Source organism: Coenobita brevimanus, chromosome 13 (assembly GCF_032717465.1).
Source record: "Coenobita brevimanus isolate Jiangsu-jjx chromosome 13, ASM3271746v2, whole genome shotgun sequence".
Classification (NCBI taxonomy): domain Eukaryota; kingdom Metazoa; phylum Arthropoda; class Malacostraca; order Decapoda; family Coenobitidae; genus Coenobita; species Coenobita brevimanus.
In genome coordinates, this window is record NC_136966.1 from 34038771 (window position 1) to 34066688 (window position 27918).

Genomic DNA, 27918 nt, shown 5'->3' on the forward strand with positions numbered 1-27918 from the left:
GCGTTCAAAATAGTTCTTTCATAGAGGCTACATGTATTCCTCACCTTCCGGTTTTGCCGTCATTCCTTTTGTTATTTTTTCTATTATTTCTCTTTAGCTTCCATTAATTTTTCCGTAATCTTTCTCCATTTACTCGTACTCACAACTCATCTTCCTTCCTCTGCCACGCATCTACCTATTACACTTACTTATTCTCTTTTTTGTCCCCCCCCCTCCTCATTCTCTCTCTCTCTCTCTCTCTCTCTCTCTCTCTCTCTCCATAATTTTGTTCGCTTCTCTCCGAGTTTTTTGTTTCTCCTATCCCTCCTGAGGGCCAATTTTAGTGTGCCTGACAGCCCTACTAGATCCCACCGTACTATAAACAGTATCAGTATGAATGCAAGAAATATGATTTCAAAGCGAGACGAGTTAATTTTTTACGGAACTGCCAAAAGTCCCGACATAACCATGATTACTGAATAATTAGTAAAGCCTCGTGACAGGTACCTTATTCGCCTCGTGACAAGAACTGTACCTAATTTGAGAACTATAACTACGAAGGTATATCTGCTAATTTTCTACTGCGTAAAACTGGCTGGGATTCTATTGTATACTGAAAACCACATAAATACAATATAGTTCAGTTAACTGGAATATGAAACATATGATTCTGTTTACATCGAAACCCTCACAGAGAGTAATAAACCCATTCACAGCCCAGGTTAGATGAGGAAAACGATAAATTAGTGTCTGGCGAAATGAAATCAGTAATATAAAACAAGGAAGGCATCATCTGGGGAAACATCATTAATCGGAATACTGACTGGAAAAATCCGTGGGGAGACTAAAGAATTAACCAGGTTGTTAGAACTGCTAGGCGATGCCATTTTCACATTAGGCAGTGAATACGCTGACCTATGATAATTTTATATTCGACCTTAACTGGGAACAAAGAATGATCAAAGAAATGTGTGTGATGCTGGTGAAAATTTTAGCAGCAACGACCATAAAATTCATATAAACTGTCAGACAAGTATAAATAGTCTCTTAATTCAATGCTTGCAAATAGCTAACTTCGAGAATATGAGAAATACGAGTATTGTCAACACCAACTACGTTTACTGCACATGGATAAAATCAAAGAAAATGGGAAAAATTCACCGATCAACTAATGTCGTTTGAACGAATAAATATACCGAGAAAAACCTAAGGAAATGAAACAAAAGAATTATGGGTCCGAAAGCTAATCGCCACCAAAATATGTTGTTGGCTAAGGTACAAGCTAACTACAAAACAAAACAGAAAACGAGATATGTTGGCAACAGATATAGCCTATAAACACACACACACACACACACACACACACACACACACACACACACACACACACACACAACGACAAAAAAGTATATCACGCTTGCCATGCTAAAAGCGGACAATAAAATTTCGCATAACTCTACGGAATCCAGTCTCAGCGTTTCAAAAAAAAAAAAAAAAAAAAAAAAAAACTAATTTATATAAAACTGAAGGGGCACCCGGTGGACTGCTTCTCTCCTACAAGGGCAACGTCATTTCCAAACCACTCTTCATAGTGGGTTAGGTTTTCTCATCACTGACTAGAGTTTCGCAAGAAATGTTTTCTGGATCCAGAATCTGTAATGATATCCGGATCGTTCCCAAAAGTTAATCGATTGTTCCCTGGGACACCCACCAAATTTAGTCAAAATCTCTCATTTTAGTTGATAGGTAATCCTGCTGGCAGGCAAACAAACTGACAAACATCGGCCCCAAAGGTTAATCGATTGTTCCTTTGGGACATGGGCTATCTACCCACCAAATTTGGTCCAAATCTCTCATTTAATTTTAAAGTAATCCTGCTGACGGACAAACAAATTAACAAACAGACAAACAAACAGGGGTGAAAACATACTTTCCTTGTCGGAGAGAATAATATATGGCGACTGGTATTCGGTCGTCTTCGATCATATCATCACGAAAAGTACTACACTTCTGCACATCACATAGTTGCTGTATTCTGAAGTTTTGGTGAAAATTCTTCCACAACTTTTCAAGATATGGATGCAACACACACACACACACACACACACACACACACACACACACACACACACACACACACACACACACACACACACACACACACACACACACACACACACACACAATATGGCCTCACCTTGCTAAAGAAGGACGATAATAATTCTTTTACTACGGCAGGCTGGATGCCGAAGAATACTGAAGAAATCGTCGGTCGCAAGATAAAAGCATATAAAAATAAAAACGTACAGACAATCTCCACGACAGTGCCGAATGTTTTCCATTACAGCAGCAGTGTGCGTAAACCATCTAGAAAACAACACGAGACTTTGAGATTAAAATTTCTCGTGGAGCAAACTCAAACCTTTAGAGATTTTTAAAATTAGGGGACAACCAAGGAAAATGTTAAAGGTAGCATAGGCCCTCTATTAAACTTGGCAGGTGATCTCGCTCATGATAGCCATAAAATATCCACAGCACTGAATGACTGCATTCTCATTTTTTTTTTCCCCAAAAGAAAAGTGTATGCGTTCTCATCCCAAACTCAGCTCTCAGGATCAGTTGATAAATTATCAGTGAACGAAGTTTCAGAACATGAAAAATTAAATTATCTTCGGAAACTCGACGTATCTAAACTGTGTACCTCGTGAATGCTGTAGACCAGGGTTCTTTTGTTACTTTCTTTGAGCATCCAGTTGCATTACCTTCCTGTGTAGTACAGGTCCGGATGTATAGTTGGATAGATAGATAAACAGATAGATGGACAGACAGATAGATAGATACACAGATAGATAGATGGATAGATAGATAGATGGATAGAGAGATGGATAGATACTGCTCAAAAATATCTTACAACACTTTCATCTTTGGGAAAAAGGGAATGAAACACACGAGCGTTCATTCAGGATAAGGTAACTGACTAAGATATTCAAGTCCATTCATCCGGCTACCAGCCTACCTAATCTATCCTCATAATAATGATTTTTTTAATGAAGTACATAATGATCACAAGTAATCTTGTAACATTTCATTGCTGAGGTGCGTAGACTAAGGGTCAAATATAACAATTTTTAAACTAATTCCAAGTTTATAATAAAGTCGATATCAGTGCAAATAGCGGCCATTTTTGTTCCCCGCTAATTCACGAAGTATGGGTGGAAAGATAAGATTACTATTTTAGGGCAACACCAAAGAGGCTCATTGGTGATGGTGGATCGGTATTTATCTCTATCCGCCGGGGGTTTCCCGCCATCACCCACTCCTCCTTACGGGGAATATCCGAAATTTGGGGAAAAATACACCTACTTCAAACACTAATATCTGCCACACTATTATAGCTAGAGAAAATATTAAGTATACATAATACTCACTAACTCTCCCTGTTTCTAATGAAAGTAGCCCGAGGTCTCCAGGAGGTCCCGTCGATGAGTAAGGGTAAGTTATAAAAACACTAATTTTCCGTATTTGGGGGTCTAATCTGGTTGCACGACACTGCCAGTGACCTTGGACTCACTGGCTAGCGTTGGCAGCACTGACCAGAGTAGTGATTTTAACACTGCCGGCCTCCCGGAATATTCCAATCAATTTTTTTTACTTTACTCACCGTCGTAAGGATGAGTCATCACCCCTTCCATGTGGCTCCCACTGGGTTTTCTGGTCGTTTTATAGCGCCACTATGGCCCGTAAATGTATGGGAGAAGAATTGCTCATTATTTTTGTACTCCTTCCGTCAGTTATAATAATTTCCCTCTCTTGCGGCAGTTATATTTGTACATGACATCACGATTATGGGTAATTGCACTTTGAGAAGTAAATGCTGTGGCTGTTTCACACAGTATGGTTGAGTATGAGGTACTTACTTGTACAAAAATTTTGACTAATTTGTACTAATATGGGGCAACGTGAAAATATTACTGATGTTATACACAACTTACATTTTTTGTACTTCACGTCACAAATACGCTAATGGTCACATATTCACCATTATTTTCTGAGTAATGAGGGAAAAAATTAGTTATGGCCAACCAGGTCATTTTCCTTCCCTCCCATGCACTTTTGGTTTTCTTTCATTACTAGATAGAGTTACTCAAGGTATTTCCAATCATTGTTTCACAAATAACCATAAACAATAGCACTTACTGCAATCACCTATAAAATTAATTATAAAACACTTATTTCATAACACTTACTTGATAAAATTTATAATATCATACATTTCACTTATGTAAAACACACACACACACACACACACACACACACACACACACACACACACACACACACACACACACACACACACACACACCGCTCGCTGGTGCAGTGGTAACGTTCTCGCTTGCCAACTGGTGGACGGGAGTTCGCGCCTCGTTCGGGTTGCGAAAAGTTTCACTGACGAAGTGGGTTGTTACTGTCCCCCTTGAGCAAGGGGACGGGTGTGTGCATGTGTGAAGGTCACAGCCTTGCCCTTAGATCGGACTATATGAGCTCTCAGCTCCCTTCCGGGAGGGTAAAAAGCTGACGATCACGACCATCAAGTGATCCTGACCGACCCGGTGAATTACACACACACACACACACACACACACACACACTTGTGCATATCTGTTTACTATTTACAATAACCCACACACCTGCTCAGTCACTGAGCCCTTTCCCGGGTGGTAAGGGCAGAACTTTCGCAGGGGTCGATGATGCAATTGGCCCCGTGCATGGAGGGACGGAAATGAATGAGGAGGTTAAGAAAGACATCACGTTATACTCTGCTACTGCCGTGTACAGGCTGAGCCGTGCGTCAGTGGGGTACCCTGGGTACCTACCTACCCTTGGGTTGTCATAGAAAATGGCCACGAGTTGAAAGGGTGGGGGGAAGGTGTTTGTGATATATCCCGTCAGCTGGCGGTGCTCTGCACCCTGAATCGTGATGGCTGTACACGTCAGCCGGCGTGTAGAGGTTAATTCTTTATCAGCTATTCATGGCTGAGGAAGCAAACTCTCTGCAATAAGTTGAACCATACATTCTTAAGATATGCAGTGAAGTTTTGTAAGGATTTGAGTAAAGAGCTGAAAGTACCATCTGTATCCAGAAGGTAAAGAGCTACAGAGTCACGGTCTTCTTGGATATCATTCTTGAAAGGAGTTCAAGCTCCAAAGTTGAATCTGTTCTCAGTGAATAACCCATTGCCCTTTCGTAAAAATAACATATACTGAAATTATATATTTGTTTTGGCAGTATTCAACTATATGCCTTTAGGGTGGCTTCAAACTAAGTGTATTTATTTTCATGGTGTTGCTTCATATTGGCAATTTTCATATTCACAATTGATTCCATGTATATCAAGCTTACTGGCTTCATAATATATAATCTGTGCAAGAAGAGTGAGTGCATACTCTTTTGCTCATTCGATTTAGAATGAACGATTTTCACTGTTAAGTTTTCAGTTCCTTGAACAAGCCATTTTCACATATTCAAAATATTTTCCCTTGAGTGCCAGCTATCGCTTGTTAACCAGTATCTCAGATAAGAGTTCCTTTACAAGTTTCGTGTTCTTTACAGTATTATTTATTACCGCTAACACTCATAGTGCCATCTTTACTATTACCGTGCACTGAAACACCACCAGTTTGCTGATATTATAATCATTGACGATTTTTCGATCAGGTTCGAGGTAAGATCATCATTTCTGATGTACAAGGTGGCCATTGTGAAGATTAACCCGCCTCATCCCGACCACTTTTCCACCACTGACTCCCCCCAATCCTGACCATTTAGGAAATTTTTTTTTTTGGCTCAAATCTTCGCTTTTGGTGAGAAATATCGAAAATTCATAGAAAATTTGCTCACCTGAGGTTTAAAATACTCATTACAGGTAGGAGGAGTACCTCCTTACCTTACTGGGTTTTCTATCAGGCTGGCACCAAAGAAAACGAGTTCTATGGGAGGATAACTGTTTCACACAACTCATAAACGGTATTGATTTATTTACTTGGTACGAATTTATATGTAGTACAAGAGTATATTGGTTTTCAAGCAGTAATATAGGCATTATAAGCATTGTTTTACTCACTAATATCTGACCTTTTTTTGCCGCATTACCTGATCATCATTTCTACCTGTTTCTTCCTCTAATGCTATGTAAAGTTTGTCCTCCACATTGTCATTGATTGGGGAATCACTCTGGCCCTGAATTTCGTACCGTGGCATGACATGGCTATACTGTCCAGGTCACTGATAACAGGTGAATTGCTGAGACAATGGCATGCAGGGGGGAGGAGGAGGCTATGCTGGGTAAGGCATTGTCCCTGCCTGGCATCTTGTTGAGGAAGGTGTCACGTGTATACGTACCAAAAATGACTCGCGAAAATTGAAAATTGTGCAAATTAGGGACCTTGCAATTTTTTCGCGTTTATGTACGTCGACGGGATTGGCAGTGACAAAACGTGTGGACGTTAAAGAACGTCGACGGGACGCCGCGGGTTAATAATTGATTTCGGAGTTATGGGAAAAATTTTATAATATATAACATCAAGAGAAGCCACTGAGACCTTGGATGCCACAGCCAGCTGCTTTTATCATATGAGCCTTAAATATCCCTGAGTAGAATCCAGACTATGTTAACCCTCATTCTCAACCGCCTTTAGAAGGCGGAGCAATAATGTTTTTGCCTGCCTGCCTGTGTGTGTGTGTGTGTGTGTGTGTGTGTGTGTGTGTGTGTGTGTGTGTGTGTGTGTGTGTGTGTGTGTGTTCCCATTAGCTCATGAATAGCTTGAGCTATCGACATAAAACCTTCAGAGTATCAAGATATGGCCAAAATCTTGAACGAATACGAAAATGAGCACTCGGGGCCTAGGCCAAGGTCACCAAAATGGCTGCCAAAAGTCAACTAGTTTTCACCGCCTGCCTTTAGCACCGTTGTGTCTTATGAACGGTTTCAGCTATCAACATGAAACCTGGGTAACAAAGTAGGGCAAAAATCTGGGCTGACTTCGAAAATGGGCACTCGGGGTCAAGGTCAAGGTCACCAAAATGGGTGCCAAAGATCAACTAGTTTTTTTTTCACATGCTTTTAACACCCTTTATATCTCATGAACGGCTTGACCTATCAACATGAAACTTTCAGGGTATTAAGATATGGCAAAAATATTGAACTTGGCCAACAGCATATTCTGGCGGGCGATTAGCATTCGGGTCCCGAATGCTTTTCTTTCATTACGTAATGACATTCACTTTACCACAACCATCACCATTACTTCACCATTAGGTTGTTCGCTAATAACCTTTCTAACAATTATGAGTACCTCTGAATCCATATTTTCAGCAAGCTACTGTAGTATAATTTATGAGTACTTGGGGTATCGCTTGCATCATACTGTATTTTCACGGCAGGGAATTTTGTTCTCAAATTACCAGCACTAAATTCCGACGAAATTGTACTGACAACATTTTATTTAATGTGGTGAAATTCACGTTTTTTTAACTGATGTGAGCAACTACAGTAGTTGGAAAATATCGTGCTTTCATGAGTGGTCAGTCATCTTTTTTGTCTGTCTTGAAAAAACGAAGTAGACAGGATGGTACTTGATAAAGAAATGGTAGGCTATATAATATTCATGTTTTAATGTATTTTGCATCTGAAGTACAACTGTTTTTCAGTATCTTTATGCAATGTAAATTATTCTAGCAGTATTATAAAAGAAACAAATCCAGTAATGAAATAGACCATAAATCTCTCATAAGAATAACACTACACTCAGCAAGGGAAGTCGCTGATGTCCACACCAAAGGTCGTTGCGGTCCGGATTCGGACAGTGGTCCGCAGTTTGAGAACCACTGCTATAGACAGTTAGCATTTCCTGTAACCAAAATATTTAATAAATCATTAAATGAATGCAGAGTATCTGATCAGCGGAAGATCGTTAATATATTAATCACGCTTAAAAATGGCGATAAAAACGGACCACACATTACCACTCAATCAGCATAACGTCTGTAAAAACAATATATGGGAAAAAATTAGAGATGAAGTTATTTCCTTCCTTAATAAGCATAACTTCATTACAGATATCCAGCACCAGTTTCGTATTAACTGATCACACATAAATCAACATTTTTATTTTGCATTTTTACATGTGGGAAAACTGGCATGCGAAACTGACACTCGGATGTCATCTCCATACACTTCCAAAAAGCGTTTCATAAGGTCCCCCAGCTGAGACTGCCAGAATAACTAAAATACCAACGGTCTCTCAATTTATGTTCCTGCACTGGTGACTGGCTAAAACATTGCAAACAACGTGTAAGGATATATGGCGAATCATCAAAGTAGTTTGAAGCAACTAGTGGAGTTCCTCAACTGTTAGTTCTAGGACCAGAATTTCTTTTCACTGTTTATATCAGTGATTAGAAAATAGAATCGTTTTTAAGATAACAAAATTTGCAGATGACACGAAGATTGGAGGCAAAGTAGTACTGAAGCAGACTGTGAATTATACAATTCGGCCTAGATAACTTTCTAACTGGACCAAAATGGCAGATAAAATTTAATGTCGTTGAAAGCATTTTGGAACGTAAAATACAAAAATATCAATTTCGATATTTCCCTGACGGAAATAAAGGACGAAAAAATTTTGGAGTTATAAGTAACGACCTCAAAATTGCAAAACAATGTGTTGCAGCCAGTAACAAGACAAAGAAGTTGTTTGGCTTCATTGCAGGTAACTTTGATCGTAAAACGCCCGATGTAATTTCTAAACTTTATATAGTAGATGGATTGATTGGATCTGCATTCGAACACCAGACCATTGTTTGGTTTCTTGGTCCCCTGCATCGATAGGGCCTGGATACTTTCTTTGGATGGCGATTGCACTCATTTGTAGTCTGTCTTCTCCCTTTCCCTTTCTTTCTCTCTCATTCCCACCCCACACACCCACAACTTGTCTCTCTCTCTCTCTCTCTCTCTCTCTCTCTCTCTCTCTCTCTCTACCATTGCCTACCAACCCATTCCTATGCTCTCTCTCTCTCTCTCTCTCTACCATTGCCTACCAACCCATTCCTGTGCTCTCTCTCTCTCTCTCTCTCTCTACCATTGCCTACCAACCCATTCCTATGCTCTCTCTCTCTCTCTCTCTGCAAACCCATTCGTGTGCCCTATCTCTCTCTCTCTCTCTCTCTCTCTGCCATTGTCTGCCAACCCATTCCTATGCTCTCTCTTTCTCTCTCTCTCTCTCTCTCTCTCTCTCTGCCATTGTCTGCCAACCCATTCCTATGCTCTCTCTCTCTCTCTCTCTCTGCCATTGTCTGCCAACCCATTCCTATGCTCTCTCTCTCTCTCTCTCTCTCTCTCTCTGCCATTGTCTGCCAACCCATTCCTATGCTCTCTCTCTCTCTCTCTCTCTCTCTCTCTCTCTCTCTCTCTCTCTGCGCCAACCCGCTCCTATTCTCTCTCTCTCTCTGCGCCAACCCGCTCCTATTCTCTCTCTCTCTCTCTCTCTCTCTCTCTCTCACACACACACACACACACACACACCTATACACAATGATTCGTCAACTGTCTGTACTCCCTCTCTTTCGCTCTCTCTCTCTACACACACACACACACACACACACACACACACACACACACACACACACACACACACACCACCTGCCACTGGCTATTCACGCTCCCAAGCAACATTCGAGGCTCCTGATTTATTCCTGCAGCCAGCATTGCGCCTCGCGTTTCGCTTCATCCAACAACCAGTACTCTGTTTGTCTGTCTGCCTGATTTAGACACTTCTCAAAATCCTCTTTATGCGTCGCGTTTTTACCCCAACTTGCTATGAAATCTTTCAGGCTGTTGACTCTTTCTCAGTTGCTTAAGTTCATCTTGCGAACCATACTACAGAATCGTTTTTGGATCATACGATAGGTCAGAGTGACAGTTTACCAGACTCAGACTACTGTACCTCACTCTAGGCCTATTGAAATCCTCTGGAGTTTGCTGAAATATAGTACTACTGTGGAGTTGTCCAGTTCATTGAAGGTAAGTTCCCATTAATTTTCTAATCGAAGGGTTATTAAGTTCCAATGCTATATATATGCCTGATTTACTAGCTTCTTCCTGTTTGTTGTATCAGTTGTATGAGCAAAAAAATAGATATCATAGTAAACACTCTTGGCATATAAGAAGAACTACCTTTTTTCAAAGTGCTTTCCCCAGCGTGATCCATGATTTTAGAACCATGCGCTGATGATTATTTTACTTCTGCATTCGTAAATGATCATGAATAATATCCAATCCCACATTCCATCTTGTAAGGTGTATGACCCTTACGCAAGGCTGTCGTAATCTAAAACATTCAAATGTAGATGACTGGTCTTCGCCCCTGATGGTAACACATGATCATACGCAAACTCCTGGAACCTCCAATTACAGTGTCCAGGACACAATATTTTTACATTAACAGGATGTCAAACCACTGAAAGAAACAAAGGCCTTAATATCCACAGGCTCGATTTCGTATTGTCCTGAAAGATATTTATCATCATATCTGGTAATATTAAGTAACTAAGTATTCACACACATTACACTGTCTTCATTTATTCAGTGATAATCATCTGCGGCGAAGCCGACTGGTCTGTAAGTGGTGTGCATAGGGAATTTTTTTTTCCTTTTTCCTCCTCCAGTTAAAATTAGAATATCTGCTCTTGGATTGGAAAGCTCTGCGATTTTCTAATGAAATACAAAGATGCTTAGCTTGAAATTTTGAATCTGTTTGACGAGTCAGCTGTTGCATCAGCTGACGCATCAGCTATTAGGCAACATTCAATTTCAGCTATATGGAGGCATTTTAGCGACTTTCTTATGAAATACGAAGTTGCTAAGATTAAAATTTTAATATGATCTGACATGTCAGCTCTTACATCAGCTGATGCATCAGCTGATTATTTAGCAATTTTCAATTTTAGCCACAAAGAGGCATTTTAGCGACTTGTTTCAAAGAAACTTTAAAAAATTGGCTGCAATACTATCTCTGCAGGGCTATAAAGTTAATCTCTTGTTTAACCCGCTGCATCCCGTCAATGTGTATACACTTTGCAACGTTTTGTAACGGTCACTCCCGATGACTTGTTTACACATTTTGCAATTGCAAGGTCCATCATTTGCACATTTTTCAAGTATTGCGGGTGATTTTTGGTAGGCATATGTGGGAGACCTTCCTTTACCTGCCGCCAGGTGGCGACACTGCCTGGACCTGCGTGACCTCCCCCACCAGCACGCCATTATCTCGGCAACTCACCTGTGAGCAGTGACCTGGACAGTAAAGACATGTCACACCACGGTCTCTCCTCCCCCAACGAAATTCAAGGCTAAATTGATTCCCGATGTGAAGGACAAATATTACATGGCGTTAGAGGACGAAACGAGCAGAAGTGATGAGGAGGTAACATCGCCAAGGAAGGTGCAGTATGTTGATGTGTTTGGTGAGTGAAACAACGCTTATATATCACCTATATTATTGTGTGAAAACCAATATACTCTTGTACTACATATAAATTCGTACCAAATAAATAAACATCTACCTATTTTGAGTGTTTTGGAATAGATACCCATCCCATAAAAAAAGTCTTCTCTGGAGTCCCACTCCAGAGAAGACAGTACCAGGTGAGGTGAGGGCCACCTGTACAGGGAACTTCTAAGTTCAGGTGAGCACTTTCTCTCTGAATCTTCTATGTTTCTCATAAAAGTGGAGGTTTTAGCCAAAAAAAAAAAAAAATCGAAAATCTGCCGGGACGGGGCGGTCATTGGTGAAAAATCTGCCAGGACGTGGCAGGTTAAAACAATGCAAGTTTACTGAAGTAGGACACACGAAACAGTGTTCCAGAACTCTTTTAACTGTTCGATGTTGCATAGTAGAACAAGACTGGCACACTATTGTGACCGTATAGTACGCAGGCTATGGACTGTCAAATGAACGTCTGTTAACGTCCAGTACAGGATATGAGTGATTGCACATCTTCCCTTCCTTCTCATTTTTTCATACAAACAAACTCATCATGATACTTCTACCAAAGCCCTTCTTCCCCTGACTTGCATTAATTGCTTGTCATTCCTATACCCATAACCTCATTCATCACTTTCCAGCACCATCTCCTGAGGGAGCGACATTTGCACTTATTTGTAGCATTTTTTTATTTTAATACTTTGCCAATATCCAGTGAGCAATATCAAAATTGTGATGATAGTGTAAGTACTTTCTTTCTGAATGTCCTCTCTAGTATTATGAATTCAAAGCCAATACTCCTGTAATGAGTTTGGTCACCAATTTGGGCTGACCTGAGCCGTCAAGAGAGGTTTTGTTTGACACTTCATTTACCAACCTCGGCCAATAATTGTAGCATGTAGACTGCAAGTGAACAAATTAACTGCTGGACAACTCATCCTGGAGCAGCCACTCAAGTCCCTCGGTATTTTTTTTTTTTTCGGGAAATGTCAGTATTATTTAAATATTATGATTGCGATGGTATTCTTGCAACGTCTATCCCACCAGTTACTTCAACAGACAAGGGATGAAGCTATGACACACCTAATGTCTGACTTGGCTTGTATCTTTGACTGGAGTAAGAGTAATCTTGTTTTTAATGCATCAATGTGTAGTGCCTGGAAGTGATAATGAGTTGTATCTAGTTCATTTTATATGACCAAAAGTTCGGATTAGTGAGACAGTGTGGCCGGGACATAGTTGTTACCATGCGGACGTGACCAGAACATGGATTGTTATCTAGTTGCTAAGCCTTTTTTTTTTTTTCGTACTGTAATTTATTAGTATTAAGTCTCTTTATAACATAAAATCTCGAGTGGATGAGAACATGTGCCTTTGGTCACGTAATCCAGCATAATGTACGCGTGCGCAGAGTGATGTAAGGCACGATTATTTTTATTGTTTTTCAATGTAAGGGTATAAAGAGAGAGGTGTTGGTGAGTAATTATTGTGACTAGAGAATATCATTTTTTTCGGGTAATCGATTCTGAGGGGAAAGACATCACATTGAGCCTATCACGAGTCTGTAATAATAAAAGTCTTAAATTGCATATGCCGTCACCCCCCCCCCATCGCATGACGCAGTTTTGGCGTGTTTCACTCGCTCACCGGCCGTGATAGGTGGTAGATGGTCGGTACTGTCGTCATCCTCCCGCCCCCCAAGGAATTCTGTAATTAATTTGATATTATGTCTGATATGTTGAAGCGCAAACAGTGATACTCCACGAGTGATAATAGTGACGAAATAAAGAAACAGACTCGGGGTAGAATCAAGTGTTGTCATTCCTCAGGAAGTGTGTATCGGTGACGCCATTAGCCACTGGAAGAGCAAGTACCGAGTGTCCCGCTCCACTTTGTATTCTGTGAGCTGAATAGTGAGGTATTTCCCATATTTTTGTATATTATACTTTATATTATTAGTTTTAACTGAAATATGAGAATACTAGCAACAGAGTTCTGTCTGAGCCTCAGATAAATGTGTGATTTTTGTGGGCCAACTATCAGGTGCCCGGGAACTGTAAATTGTTAATATGTGTTAAGATGACTTTGCAATTCAGTACTTATTAGGGCTAAGTTGTAAGTTAATGTTCACTTAGTTACTTTGTGAGGCACAATGATATTGATGCAGTGATGATTTTCATGGTTAAAGTTAAAAGTTATGCTTACTGTATTTGTTATAGTACTTTCTCTTCCATGTTATCCCTACAATAAGTATTACTTTGAGCAGACCTATGTGTCTGTAGTGCCATGTGTTATTCTCTTATTACTTGAGATGCCGAGTGTTGGAATTCATGTTCCTTTATTATGAGACTTTCTGATCAGGTGAAGGGATTACTTGCATTGGGGAGAATAGTTATTCATTATACATATTAACTTCTGGCGGGTCAAAGTGTGGAGGTCGAAGTACCAGTGAGAGTCCAAGTCCAAGGGTGGTGGTCAAAGTACCAGTGAGAGTCCAAGTCCAAGTGTGGAGGTCGAAGTACCAGTGAGTGAGTCCAAGTTAAAGTGTGGAGGTCAAAGTCTTAGTGAGTGAGTCAAGGTCCCATTGCGTGAGTCAAGGTCCCAGTGTGGAGGTCAAGGTCGGCAGTGGCAGAGAACTGGACCAGTGAACTAAGTGCTCAGAGGTATGATTATGAAGAAACATATTGGACTGGGACAAAGGAGCTAAGTTTTGTGGATTTGATATTAGGACCATATATTTTTTTGAACAACGTGCCAACTGATTCAGGTTTAATCTGTAAGCAAGTAGCTGGGGAAGATTTCTACCTTTTGGTCTTGTTAATACACATTTCCTCCCACTCGAACTTCATTGTTTGTATAACCCTTGAGAACTGGTGGTATAGAGCGTATCTAGTAGTTTGTTAATGTGCAACTTAGAAGCATTTTGGGAAATTGCGAAGGTTGGGCTTGGGTTGTCCGAGTTGGAGACTGGCCCCGTCATTTTGGCATGCTACCATTCTTAACTTGACCACTTGAAATATAATAAACGCAACCGAAGAGGCCGCTAGTGGGGGAGAGTCTCCATGAATCTGAGTTCCTGACCTTTCCAGCACACAGTGGTCATCAATAGTGACTTGATTTCTGTCCCTTTTGACCACGTAAAAATCTGGATCCCAAAGGTGACAGTACAAGTGGTGGCAGCGGTGGGATGTAGAACAGAATAAGGGCTGTCAGAACCTTTCAGATACTGAGTGTAAGGATGTTGACGTTCTAAGAATGAGCGAAATGTTTGGTCTACATACTAGGACCCTGGTGGATCACTTTTTGATGCAGGTGGAGTCAGTGACTGCTAACTTTGAACAGCAGAAGGTGGTGGCACTCACACGTATGGATACGGAGTTGTGTACATGTATTCTGGGAGAGTTAAGCTTGTATGAGGCAAGTGGCACTTATGGGGACATTAAGACATTGTTGCAGCATGAGTTCAGAGGTCCCGAAGGAATCACTGATGCATTACGTGAGCTAGCCAAAATGGAGTATAACTTTGAGGATCCAACTAAGAGATTTGTTAGACAGTTCAAGGGTAACCTTAGAGCAATTTGTAGAGAACATCCTCATATTAACCTTCCTAATGTAGAGCAGTTGTAGAAGAAACCTGTGCTACGTAATGTACCACAGGAAGTTAGGGAACGATTAGAGTTGTTTAAAGATCTGGGAATGGAGACATTTATTTCAGAATTAGGGAGAGAAAGAGGTTATAAACAGTGGAGTAGAGTGGCAAAAGTTGTGGATGAACAAAGGCCTGTTGATAATTGTGTTCCATCCCCTGCTAGAATCACACCTCCAGTTGTTAGTGACAACGCTCATCCAGTGACTCAAGTACCAATACGTCAGGTATCCTTTAAACCTAGACCTACAATGTGGCCTTGTGGGTGGTGTTCAAATGGCAGTAAGCATGACAGGGCAAACTGTCCAAGAAAACCAGAGCGAGGAAGTTGTTTTGATTGTTTGAAAACGAACTCTAGAAGGGGACATGAGGGATGCCCTGGTAGACCTAACTTGAGTAGAAAACCAAAGAGAAGCATGCCAAGCATACCTCCCGCAACAGCTAGTTCCCTCCCACAGCAGAATTCTCAGTTACATCCAGACTCCCAACTGCCTAGGGAATGACTAGAGGCCCCTGAGGTAATGCAGGCTGCCAGTCATGTTGTGTGTCGCATACAGGATGTAGAACAGAATGAGGGCTGTCAGAACCTTTCAGATACTGAGGTGGAGGAAGTTCAAAAAGTTCGAGGTGAAGTAGACACTCCAGTGATACGCTTGATTTTGGCCTAGTATCAGGTTTCAGCTTTTGTAGATAGTGGTAGTGTAGCAACATTGATGAAAGAAATTACAGCAAATAGATTAGGATTAAAGATTAGCAAGTGCCAATGTTCACTGCATTCAGTATCCAACCATAAGTTAACCAATGTTGGCCAGGTTTCGTCAGTAGTGCATATTACCCCCAAGACAAGCATAGTGCAGCAATTTGTAGTGGTCCCAGATTATTATTTGTCAACCGAAGTGCTCATGGGTGCAGACTTAATTGGTAGGGCGATTTTCACTTGGGACGGAGAAGGTCAGGTGATGCATTGGGGTGGTCAGCAGTACGAGGTCCGAAATAAGCTTTGCCAGACAGTGAACAGAATAAAGTTCCAGACTAACCATACGAGAAAGGCAGAAGGAGAGCTAGTACAAGTGAAGTGTAGGACTGTGGTACCTGCACAGACATTTATGTCAGTACCCATTGCGTTAAAAGACAGAAAACCTGGAGATGTCTTACATGTTAGTAAATTTCAGAAGGCCAGGGGTAAAGCTTCATTAACACCAAGTTGTTGCATGAGAGTTAGTGAGAACGGGACATGCTATTTACCCATTGCCAATGTAACCAAGGGACCAGTGAAGCTAAACCCATGACAAGTGTTGGGAATGTACTGTGTTGTTGACGAGTCGAATATTACTTATTTAAGCTCCAAGGAACAGGACAGAAGTTCACTTGAATTAGTGCGACCAGTAGGCAAGGCAGAAGGTGACCTTGTGGCACCAGTAGTTCGGGTCGATAATGCATTGTTACCACACATGGATCAGGCACAGGATGAGAGTGACAGACGTGCTGCACTTAATTCGAATCTCAGAGAGCTGAAGTGGACACATTTGTCTCAGTCACAGAGGGACAAATTGAGAGAGTTGATATTGGATAATAAAGCACTGTTCATTCTAGGTCCGAAGGAAATTGGAACCCTTAAAGTAGCTGAAGCCCACATTGATACTATTGACTCTGAACCCGTGCATATGCCCTTGTATCGACATCCTGAGCAAGCAAGGAAGATAATTTCCAAGATGATTGACGAGATGCTTGAAAAGGATGTGACTGAGGAATCGAATGCTGCATAATTAACCCCCATAGTCTTAGTCAGCAAGCCGGACGGCAGTAAAAGGATGTGTATTGATTATCGGGCTCTTAATAAGAAGGTCAAGATAGATATCCACCCCCTACCTCGATTAGACGAATTAGTAGAGGAAAGTGCTGGGAAAAAGTTTTACTGCACTCTTGATATGAAAGACGCCTACCTCCAAGTTCGGATGGATGAAAGCTCTTGAGACTTGACAACTTCTTCTGATGGAGTTAATTTGTTTAGATACAAGCACTTACCTTTTCGATTGTCTGTGAGTCCAGCAATTTTCACGAGGAAAATGCAGCAAGTGTTAGCCCCTTTAGTTAGAGAAGGTTGGCGCCATAACTATCAAGACGATGTTGTGATTTGGACAGATTCTTTTGATCAGATGCTAGACCGATTGAAGATTACCTTTGGAAGATTAACCGAGTTTGGAATGAAGCTGAATGTTAGCAAATGCTCTTTCATAAAGCGAGAAATTAAGTTCTTGGGACATGTAGTGTCGGAGAAAGGAGTACGCCCTGACAGTAAGAATCTCGAAGCCATTGAACAGATGTCACGACCAACGAAGGCCAAGGAAGTGAGACGCTTTGTGGGCATGTGTAACTTCTATCGCAAACACATTCCTGACTTTGCTAACATCGCCAGTCCTCTCACTAATTTGCTTAGGAAGGATGCAAAATTTGAATGGTCAAAGGAATGTGAGAGTGCATTCCTAGTTCTTAAACAAAAGTTCGTGTCAGCTCCAGTACTAGTAAAGGCAGATTTAACTAAACTGTTCGAGTTATACACAGATGCTAGTGACTCGCACATTGGCGGAGCTCTTATGCAGCAGGAGGGCGAGAGATTTGAGACCTATTGGATACTTTTCAAAGAAACTTACCCTAACAGAAAAAAGATACTCAGTAACAGACAAGGAAGCTATGGCAGTAGTGAGTGCATGTAGATTTTTCAGCCACTATTTATGGTGCAAACCCTTTTCCATCATTAGTGACCATAGACTGCGTATGTCACGTTATATGTTGGAGATGAGAGACTACGATTTTGTGATAAAGTATAAAAAGGGTGTGAATCATTATGTCCCAGATGCTTTGAGTAGACCAGTAGGAGCAATCGAGGAGGCCTCAGATGTAACCCAATCTAATGCAGAATTTCGGTGGCTGGGTCTTACGGTAAACAAGGTCTGGGAAGCCCAGAGAGCAGACCCAAGGTGGAGGCAGATAATTCAGTATTTAGAAGGAGCTCAGTTACCCAGGAAGTTGTCCGGTAATCGTCCCATTTATGCTTTTGAAATGAACGAGGAGATTCTGTATGTCCAAAGAGAAGAAATGGGAAAGTTGAGGTCGTGCCTGGTAGTACCCAAGTCTTTAGTTGCTATTGCCTGTTCAATTGTTCATAACCCTTCACACCTAGGAGAATGCAAGACGGTAGCCAAGGCAAGACAGTTTTTCTATTGGCCATCTCTACTGACCGATGTGCAACATTTTGTTAAATCATGCAAGTCATGTCAGCAGTTCAAGGGTCACGGGAAGATTGTGCACCATTTTAAGGAATTACCACCAGTAGATGATAATGGTCAGAGAGTTGCAATAGATCTCATAGATTTGCATAATAGTAGGAGTGGTCACAGGTATTGTCTCACGGTGATAGACCATTTTTCTAGGTACCTACATATCTACCCCCTTCGTACAAAATCGACCAAAGCCGTAGCTGAAGAATTTAAGCGGGACATCTGTAGGTATGGCAAGCCGCAGGTAGTCATCATGGACAATGGAGAGGAATTCACCAGTGCAGAGTTTAGAGATTTTTGTAGGAGAGCTGGAATTAAGCAAGGATTCTGTCTACCCTACAATCCCCGAGGAAACTCAGTTATTGAGAGGGCACATAGGACCTTAAAGACAGTACTGGCAATCTTGAGCCAATAACACCCAAATACGCGGCCCATGCACCTATGCGATATGGAGAAAGCATTGAATGAAGCAGTGCATACATCCCTAGGTACTTCACCATTCTTTGCTTTTTATGGTCGTCATCCAAATCGTGAGGTAGGAGATCTGCAGTTGCCTACTGATGAAGACTGTGTAGAGAAAATAGATGTCAAACAGATGCTTAAGGAGACACAACGTCGGATGACAGCAGGATACCTTAACAGGGCAAACGAGGCACATAGGAATGATTCTTTAGAAGCAGGTGAATTAGTTTGGATCTATGTCGAAGAGTGCTTGCCTGGTACGGCATCAAAGCTAAATAGAAAATGGCAGGGTCCTTACAAAAGTGTCAAAGTTATCGATCAGGGTAGAGCCTATGAGTTAGAAAATGTGTTTGATGGCACCATCTTGAGTAGGGCAGCTGAAAAAGGCAAAAGATATGTTGAAAGAGATGTCTTATTGAGTATGGTGGATCACAAGTTTTTGACCAGTGAGGAAGAGGAAGAGATACTGCCTAGTGTAAGATCCCGGAGACCGCCTGAGAGGTTGCAGTACACGTAGATGATAGGTGTATGGTGTATATATTGTATATACTCATTTTTTTTTCTCTCTGAACACGTCTTGTCCTTGCCTTAACTGGCTGGGAACATGGAGTCAGGTATGCCCTTCCAGGTCTCTCCAGACTGTACCTGCATATTTATCTTTTTTACCAGTACCTATGAGTTGTAATTTTGGGTTGATTAATAGGGTTGAGTAGTTGTTTAGGGTATGGCCAGCTTTTGGAGAGATGAGGCGTGGAAACTGCATGTTTGTCAAATCGAGTTCACCAGTGTGTATAGACCGTCATTCTTGCCTTACCTCAATTCTTTTTTTTTCTTTAGGTTAGATTGTTAGGCTTAGAGATAATGAGATATCACATTAAGGACATTTTTTTTTCCCCAGAGTTAGGGAACTGTACATGTGAGGGGCAGTTCTACCTGAAGGTCTCCACCTGGAGGTTTCTTACTTGCTTTGAGAACCTCGAGCGCTGAGTGTATGTAATTCCCAAACTGCAGTATAGGATTGCTCAGAGAGAGAGGGGAAGTTTCCAGTTTCTCTATAGGGGTTGGAGAAGTTGAACTATGGGGCTCTTGCATGTTAGGAGAGGTAAGTAGGTTTAGCTCGTTCTCTCTGGACAGAACGCAGTGGAGCGGCTCGTGTTACTCTTAGCTAAGCACAAAGTTTCTCCTTATAGCAAGACATTCTCCTTGTGAGTAATATGCCTGGTGAGTGGCATATGTCATCAGTTGCATATCATGCAAGGAGTGTGTGGAACACCCCACAGTAACAGTATTGAGGGAGACTGGTCAAGTAGGTGAACTTACGTACCGTATGTGTTAAGTATGGGTACTGGGTACTTCTGAGGAGTTCAGGTCCAGTCGCTCGAACTTTTGGTCTTCCCTAACCGTGGGCAGATGTAGTGCCCGGAAGTGATAATGAGTTGTATCTAGTTCATTTTATATGACCAAATGTTCGGATTAGTGAGAGAGTGTGGCCGGGACATAGTTGTTACCATGTGGACGTGACCAGAACATAGATTGTTACCTAGTTGCTAAGTCGTTTTTTTTTTCCTACTGTAATTTATTAGTAATAAATCTCTTTATAATATATCTCGAGTGGATGGGAACATGTGCCTTTGGTCACGTAATCGAGCATAATGTATGCGTGAGCAAAGTGATGCATGGCATGATGATTTTTATTGTTTTTCAATGTAAGGGTATAAAGAGAGAGGTGCTGGTGAGTAATTATCGTGACTAGAGAATGTCATTTTTTTCGGGTAATCGATTCTGAGGGGAAAGACATCACATTGAGCCTATCACAAGTCTGTAATAATAAAAATCTTAAATTGCGTACGCCGTCATCCCCCCCCTCCCCCATCGCATGACGCAGTTTTGGCGTGTTTCACTCGCTCACCGGCCGTGATAGGTGGCAGATGGTCGGTACTGTCGTCATCCTCCCGCCCCGCAAGGAATTCTGTAAGTAATTTGATATTATGTCTGATATGTTGAAGCGCAAACAGTGATACTCCACGAGTGATAATAGTGACGAAATAAAGAAATAGACTCGGAGTAGAATCAAGTGTCGTCATTCCTCAGGATGTGTGTATTGGTGACGCCATTAGCCATTGGAAGAGCGAGTCCCGTGTTTCCCGCTCCACTCTGTATTCTGTGTATTATACTTTATATTATTATTTAATGTATAACTGGAATACAAGAATACTAGCTACAGAGTTCTGTCAGAGCCTCAGATAAATGTGTGATTTTTGTGGGCCAAATATCAGGTGCCCGGGAACTGTAAATTGTTAATATGTGTTAAGATGACTTTGCAATTCAGTACTTACTAAGGCTAAGTTGAGTTAATGTTCACTTAGTTACTTTGTGAGGCACAATGATATTGATGCAGTGATGATTTTCATGGTTAAAGTTAAAAGTTATGCTTACTGTATTTGTTATAGTACTTTCTCTTCCATGTTATCCCTACAATAAGTATTACTTTGAGCAGACCTATGTGTCTGTAGTGCCATGTGTTATTCTCTTATTACTTGAGATGCCGAGTGTTGGAATTCATGTTCCTTTATTATGAGACTTTCTGATCAGGTGAAGGGATTACTTGCATTGGGGAGAATAGTTATTCATTATACATATTAACTTCTGGCGGGTCAAAGTGTGGAGGTCGAAGTACCAGTGAGAGTCCAAGTCCAAGTGTGGAGGTCGAAGTACCAGTGAGTGAGTCAAGGTCCCATTGCGTGAGTCAAGGTCCCAGTGTGGAGGTCAAGGTCGGCAGTGGCAGAGAACTGGACCAGTGAACTAAGTGCTCAGAGGTATGATTATGAAGAAACATATTGGACTGGGACAAAGGAGCTAAGTTTTGTGGATTTGATATTAGGACCATATATTTTTTTGAACAACGTGCCAACTGATTCAGGTTTAATCTGTAAGCAAGTAGCTGGGGAAGATTTCTACCTTTTGGTCTTGTTAATACACATTTCCTCCCACTCAAACTTCATTGTTTGTATAACCCTTGAGAACTGGTGGTATAGAGCGTATCTAGTAGTTTGTTAATGTGCAACTTAGAAGCATTTTGGGAAATTGCGAAGGTTGGGCTTGGGTTGGCCGAGTTGGAGACTGGCCCCGTCATTTTGGCATGCTACCATTCTTAACTTGACCACTTGAAATATAATAAACGCAACCGAAGAGGCCGCTAGTGGGGGAGAGTCTCCATGAATCTGAGTTCCTGACCTTTCCAGCACACAGTGGTCATCAATAGTGACTTGATTTCTGTCCCTTTTGACCACGTAAAAGTCTGGATCGCAGAGGTGACAGTACAAAAGATTCAGTTCTTACACCCATCAACCCGACAATATCTTCCACGGGACTACCCACTAATGTTTAATATTAGGCTATCCAGCTCAATCCTGCATCATCCTTAAACATACCTGGGGATTCATTCTCTCGGGATTTATCTTGGAAAAATCATGTTACATCTCTACTAAAATCTGGCTCCATGAAATTAGGTGTGCTAAGCTGACTCCGTATCTTCTTTTCCCTGCACAGTTGTTGACTTTATAAACGGTTTTAATTCGCCCCTGTGTAGAGTACAACTCTCATGTGTGGGGAGGCTCCCCACATACAGGTCTTATCAACAAAATGGAGTCAAAGGCATTTCGTCTCATTAACTCTCCTCCTCTTACTGGCCCTTTTTAACCTCTGTCTCTTCGTCTCACAGTTGCATCTTTATCACTTCACTATCGCTGCTTCAATGGTCCCTGCCCCTCTGAACTGTCTGCTTGCATCCCTCCACCTCTACGTCGGGCACGTAGCTCCCTTCAAGCAACAAACCCTCATTTCTTTTCTGTCCAGCACCTTAATGCAACAGTTAACCGTTACCCCCAGTCCTTCATATATGCAACAGGTCTCCCTCTGTCTGTATTTCCTACTTCCTATGATCTCCAGTCTTTCAAACGCAGTGTGTCCAGGCATCTCGAAATGAACGGATCTTGAAATTGGCTCTCTGTTGTGTTGTTTTGTTTTTTTTCTTGGAAGAAACGGATTCCGGGCTGCTGACCTCTGATTCCTTCTTCCTTGCATAAAGAACAAAAATCCAAATTCGATTCCCAGACAGACCACGAGACCTCTTGGGTAGACTCTTATATCCCAGTTTGTTCCCACCTGAAACTGAAATAGTGATCTGGATTTTGCATATCGAATACTGTGTGTTGTATTTTGGAGGAATGTATTCTGAAAGCTTTCGTTATCAGTTGATAAATAGTTCTGAGGACGACTTTCCCGTAAGTATTGAATGGCTTTTGTGAGAGTCTGCCTCTTTGTCTGAACTACTCCATTTTCAATACTGTTATATCTATCCCTATGTATGTTTTAGACGAAGCAGAGTGTTGTATCATACTGTCTGGTCATACAGTTGTATATTGCACTTTCAGTCTTGGATGGCTTCTAACATTGTTGGATTTTTAAATGCAGCAAGTACTTTCAATGCACTGTTTCTTTATAAGAGGTGTTATCTAAGGTAAGTGTCAACACCATGAATACATAGTGCTGTTGAGTAACCTTTACAAAATCCGGCATCTTTGCATGGTTTGATTCTATTTTATAATGAATGTAATCGATTTGTGAGGATTTATGTGAATAAATTACAAACAAGAGAAGGGTGTATCCTTCGATAATTCTAAAGTTCATATCATAATTCTGTTGTTCATGACAATAAAACTATGATATTAGTTACTAGTACGGGAACAATAAAATCTGCAATAACAATTTTGTTTCTTTATACTCATATACTCGAAACTGTACTTTCTTCTTATTTTTATTATTGAAAGTATTAACATAACAGGACTTATATTCTGTACTCCTCTCGTTTCAGAACATTGGTTCATTTCGCGGGATGGCCCTGCAGTGCTGCTACTTGTTTGAGGTTATTGGGTCTGCTCGACCATACGAATGGGTTGATCTACAGCCACTTCATTTTGACAAAGGAGTATATGATGACATCACTGAAAAGGTTCCAGTACTTCGAAGTGACCAGACCTACCATAATTATCGACACTGTTCAGCTGAAGCTGCACTACATAAACCCATAAACTTTTAATCGGTTGTGCGGCCCTGTTAATAACTCACATGTTGACGGAAAATAGCGAAATTCCATGCCATGTGATTACTTTTGGCGAGTTAGGAAAACTTCACTGATTTTGGCATGGATTTGGCCCTTAGGCTACATCCATCCATCCATCCATCCTACGTTGCCCCATGAGGAGCGTAGGAGCCCGGAGCTAGGCAGGTTGGTCCTGACATTTAAGATGAGTGACCTTAGGCTACAATAAACAAAAAACTTTTTTGGGTCATCAGAGAGAGAGAGAGAGAGAGAGATGGGAGGGGGCAGGTGGGTCTTTAAACTCTTGAACCCTTAACTTCTTTTTTTAACAACGTTGTTGGTGCGGCACATACAGGAAAAATAAGGTGTTTTCGTGAGGTGTAATGTTCCACTTAATATCAACCAAGCATGTTTTAACTATAGCCACTTAAATCTTTCCATTTTGAAAGAAACTGGAGGTCAGTAGGTGGTCCTGGGCAGAGTTGAAGAGGAGTTTTGTGCGGTGTGCGAGCTTGAGTTGTCCAATCAGGTGCGAAATACCGTTGCAAGTGGCCGCACACTATGTGCTGCGTAAAGTTTAGGAAGTGGCTTCCGTGCTTTACAACACTGAAGAAAAGTTATTCAAGAATTTTCGACTATAAGGACACTTGTTGCACTGTCCTGCTGGACGGACAAGCGCTACATTTTGTGCTAAACATGTTATATGAGCGTAATAGTAACTGAGCTGAGAACATACCGTTTCCCTAAAATTTTTGCATATTCTCATAAAATGTATCACATAATTATCACTTACCGTACTACTACAAAGTCACTTAACAGGCTCTGAAGTAACAATTATCCAGAGATGCCATGTAAAGAAAGCATGTAGTAATTTACGTCACCAGACAATCACTTATTTACCTACTTTTCTACTACTTAGTACTAGTTTTGTACTTACAAGGGAATTTTCTGCCTCTGTAAGTACTTATCTTTGGTCTTATTAAATGATAGCAGTCCTGAATACCTTTGTAGCGAGCGTCACTTATTTTCGTTAGTGTGTTGTGCACCGCATTATCACTCACAGCTGTCTCCATGCTCGTATATTACACTATTTTTTTTTTTATCTTCATACATACTAAACATAGATACTTACAGGTGTTTACAATCTTTTCTGACACTTCGAAGCATTAGGAAGTGTCGCTGGCATGCACTCTCCCATACGAATACTGACTTTGCACTCGGTACTGTACGTTGTCATAACTTTCTTCCTCACGTTTTCCTTATATTTTTTGCATTTTTTGCGGTCCATATCATTTATTAGCATCGCTTATTACTACAAGGTCGCTTACAGGGTACTGAAGTAATATTTACGCAGAGCTGTCACATAAGGGGAAAAATGATCACTTATTTGGTTGTTTTTCTACCACATTTACTCTTATGCACGAATCAGGTATTTTCTTCTCAGCAATTAGGCTACTTAACTCTGGTCTCATTAAATATAACAGGCCAGAATACCTTTCAAGTGAGCGTCAGTTTCACATCCTATAGTGTAGTGCACTGCAGTGTCACTCACCTGTCTCCATACCCGCTATTACGCCAGTTTTAATATTTTGCACATACTTAACCTTTATATTATATTTATTCATATTTTTATTCTTTTCTAATACTTAGAAACGTTCAGAAGTGCTGTAGGCACTGAAGCACTCTCCCATACAAAGGTCAACCTTGCGTTTGGCAGACATACGTGCTCCAGGAGCCGCTGTCAGCCGGTGGTTGGTGGCGCCACTTGGGTTGCTGGGCGCGCTTCCTGCTCGGTTGGAAGTTGGGGAACAGTTGGGAGAAACAGACCATAATCCTTACTCCACGGTGGCCAGCGGGTGAAGTGATTCACACCATCATCAGGTAGTCTAAATATAATAATATACACCCATCGAAGCAACCACAGACTAGGTAAAAATTATAACAGCAGTGTTAAAGTCTGGAAACTTGACATCATCTGTAGTAGTGAATGTTTGAAATAGAAATAGAAAGGGCTGAAAAAAAAATAACAATAGGAGACATGATTGGTAATAACCAAGCTGAGACTAACTTCACAGACCTGCAGGGAATCTGTTGCAGTCAGTGTTTTAAAGTTTCTCTCTTTCAAACTCCTAGAATATATGAAATTGCTTTATTAAAATGTCTCCTTATGACTAAAATTGAAAACTGGTAGAAACTCAGTTGATGCATCAACTGATGCAACAGCAAACAAGTCAAATCAACTCAAAATTCCAAGCTGAACAACTTTGTATTTCATATGAAAGTCGCTAGAATGCCTCCTTATAGCCTAAATTAAAAATCGTCGAATAGTCAGCTGATGCGTCAGTGACACAGCTGACATGTTAAATCTACTTTAAATTTCAAGCTAATCAAAGTTGTATTTCAAAATAATATCGCTCGTGCTCTCCAAGAGGGATATTCAAACTTTCCTTGAAGGAGAGAAAAAAAAAAGTTCCCCCATGTGTACCAATTATAAACCTGTCGGCTTCGCTTCAGATAAAAAATAAATATATCTAATCGGATGATAGGTTTCTAGGCTGTGTTGACGAATCACACCGATTGGTGATTTGGTTACTGATCTTTTTCCTAGGTGCTGAAGGATTCAAGCGTTGAATTCATCAGTGACACCCATATATGTATACTTGCCATCATTCATTGCATTACATCACTCATATACTTGCATACACACACTGCACTGCATCAGTGATCATTGTATACTTGCCCACATACACTGCATTACGTTAGTAACACCCGTATTTGTACCCTACGGAAGACTGCAGTTTCTAAGATACCAAATCTTTCAACCTGAAAAAAAAAAAACATTGGTTGGCGCGGTTTGCCTTAAATATAACCGTAAAATCTGTCTGTGAGTAATATTACTTCAGACATCTAGTTACACGATTTCTTGGTCCACGACTCCGTTTACCAGCGAAATCAGTGGAAATAGTACACAGTAGCTGTCGTTACAGATGTAATATGTTGCTTGGGGTGTATAAACCCTATCTAAACTCTGCTGCATATATGAATCCGTGAATCTTTAAGGAAAACCATTGTGAAGAAGGGTTTCTCTGAGAACGGAAGCTTTTTGTACAAGCTAAAACATTCAGAACTTATATGATGTGCTCGTGTAACAAAATTATGACCACGTTTCCCTTACACGGAATAGAGGTAAATGAAAAATACTTTGTCATGAGCCCTGTAAAGGTCGTTGACCAATAACCTGATGCAGAAACTGAATTCCGATAGTGACTAACCAGAATATCCGGGAAAGCTATTTGCTTGATTATGTTTTAGAGGTAAGCTTAATATTGCTTTATCTTGAATCTGAATTTTCTAAAGACTTCGGAAAATGCAATACAAACCTAAAAATCATGAATGTATCATCAGCATGTCGGCGACAAGAGAGCGGTCAAAAACTCAATGAACATTCCTCTGGGTTCGGGTTACTTGACGTTAGGTTAGGTTAGGTTAGCCTTAGTTTACGCTAAGTTAAGTTAGGCTAGGTTAGGTTACTCCATTACAGTTAGGTTTGGTAGGTAAACATAGTTTAGATAACTCTATTAAGGTTAGGTAAGTTTAAATATATTTGTGGTTATTATTTTAGGCTACGTTGGGTTAATGCTATACTGTGCATGGTAAGGGTAGGCTTTGTTTGGTCTGTTTAAACTGGTAGGAGTAGGCTAAATTTAGTTATTTTTCTCGGTTAGTGAAATGTTACGTTAGGTTTGGAAGTACGTACAGTAGGCCTAATTTGAATTTGATAAGTGTGTTCTAGCTAGTTTTGATGTCATGCCACGTTTCACAAACATTCCTCTAGCCGACTGTTGATATTTTCCAAGAGAATTTGCATGAGAGAGAGAGAGAGAGAGAGAGAGAGAGAGAGAGAGAGAGAG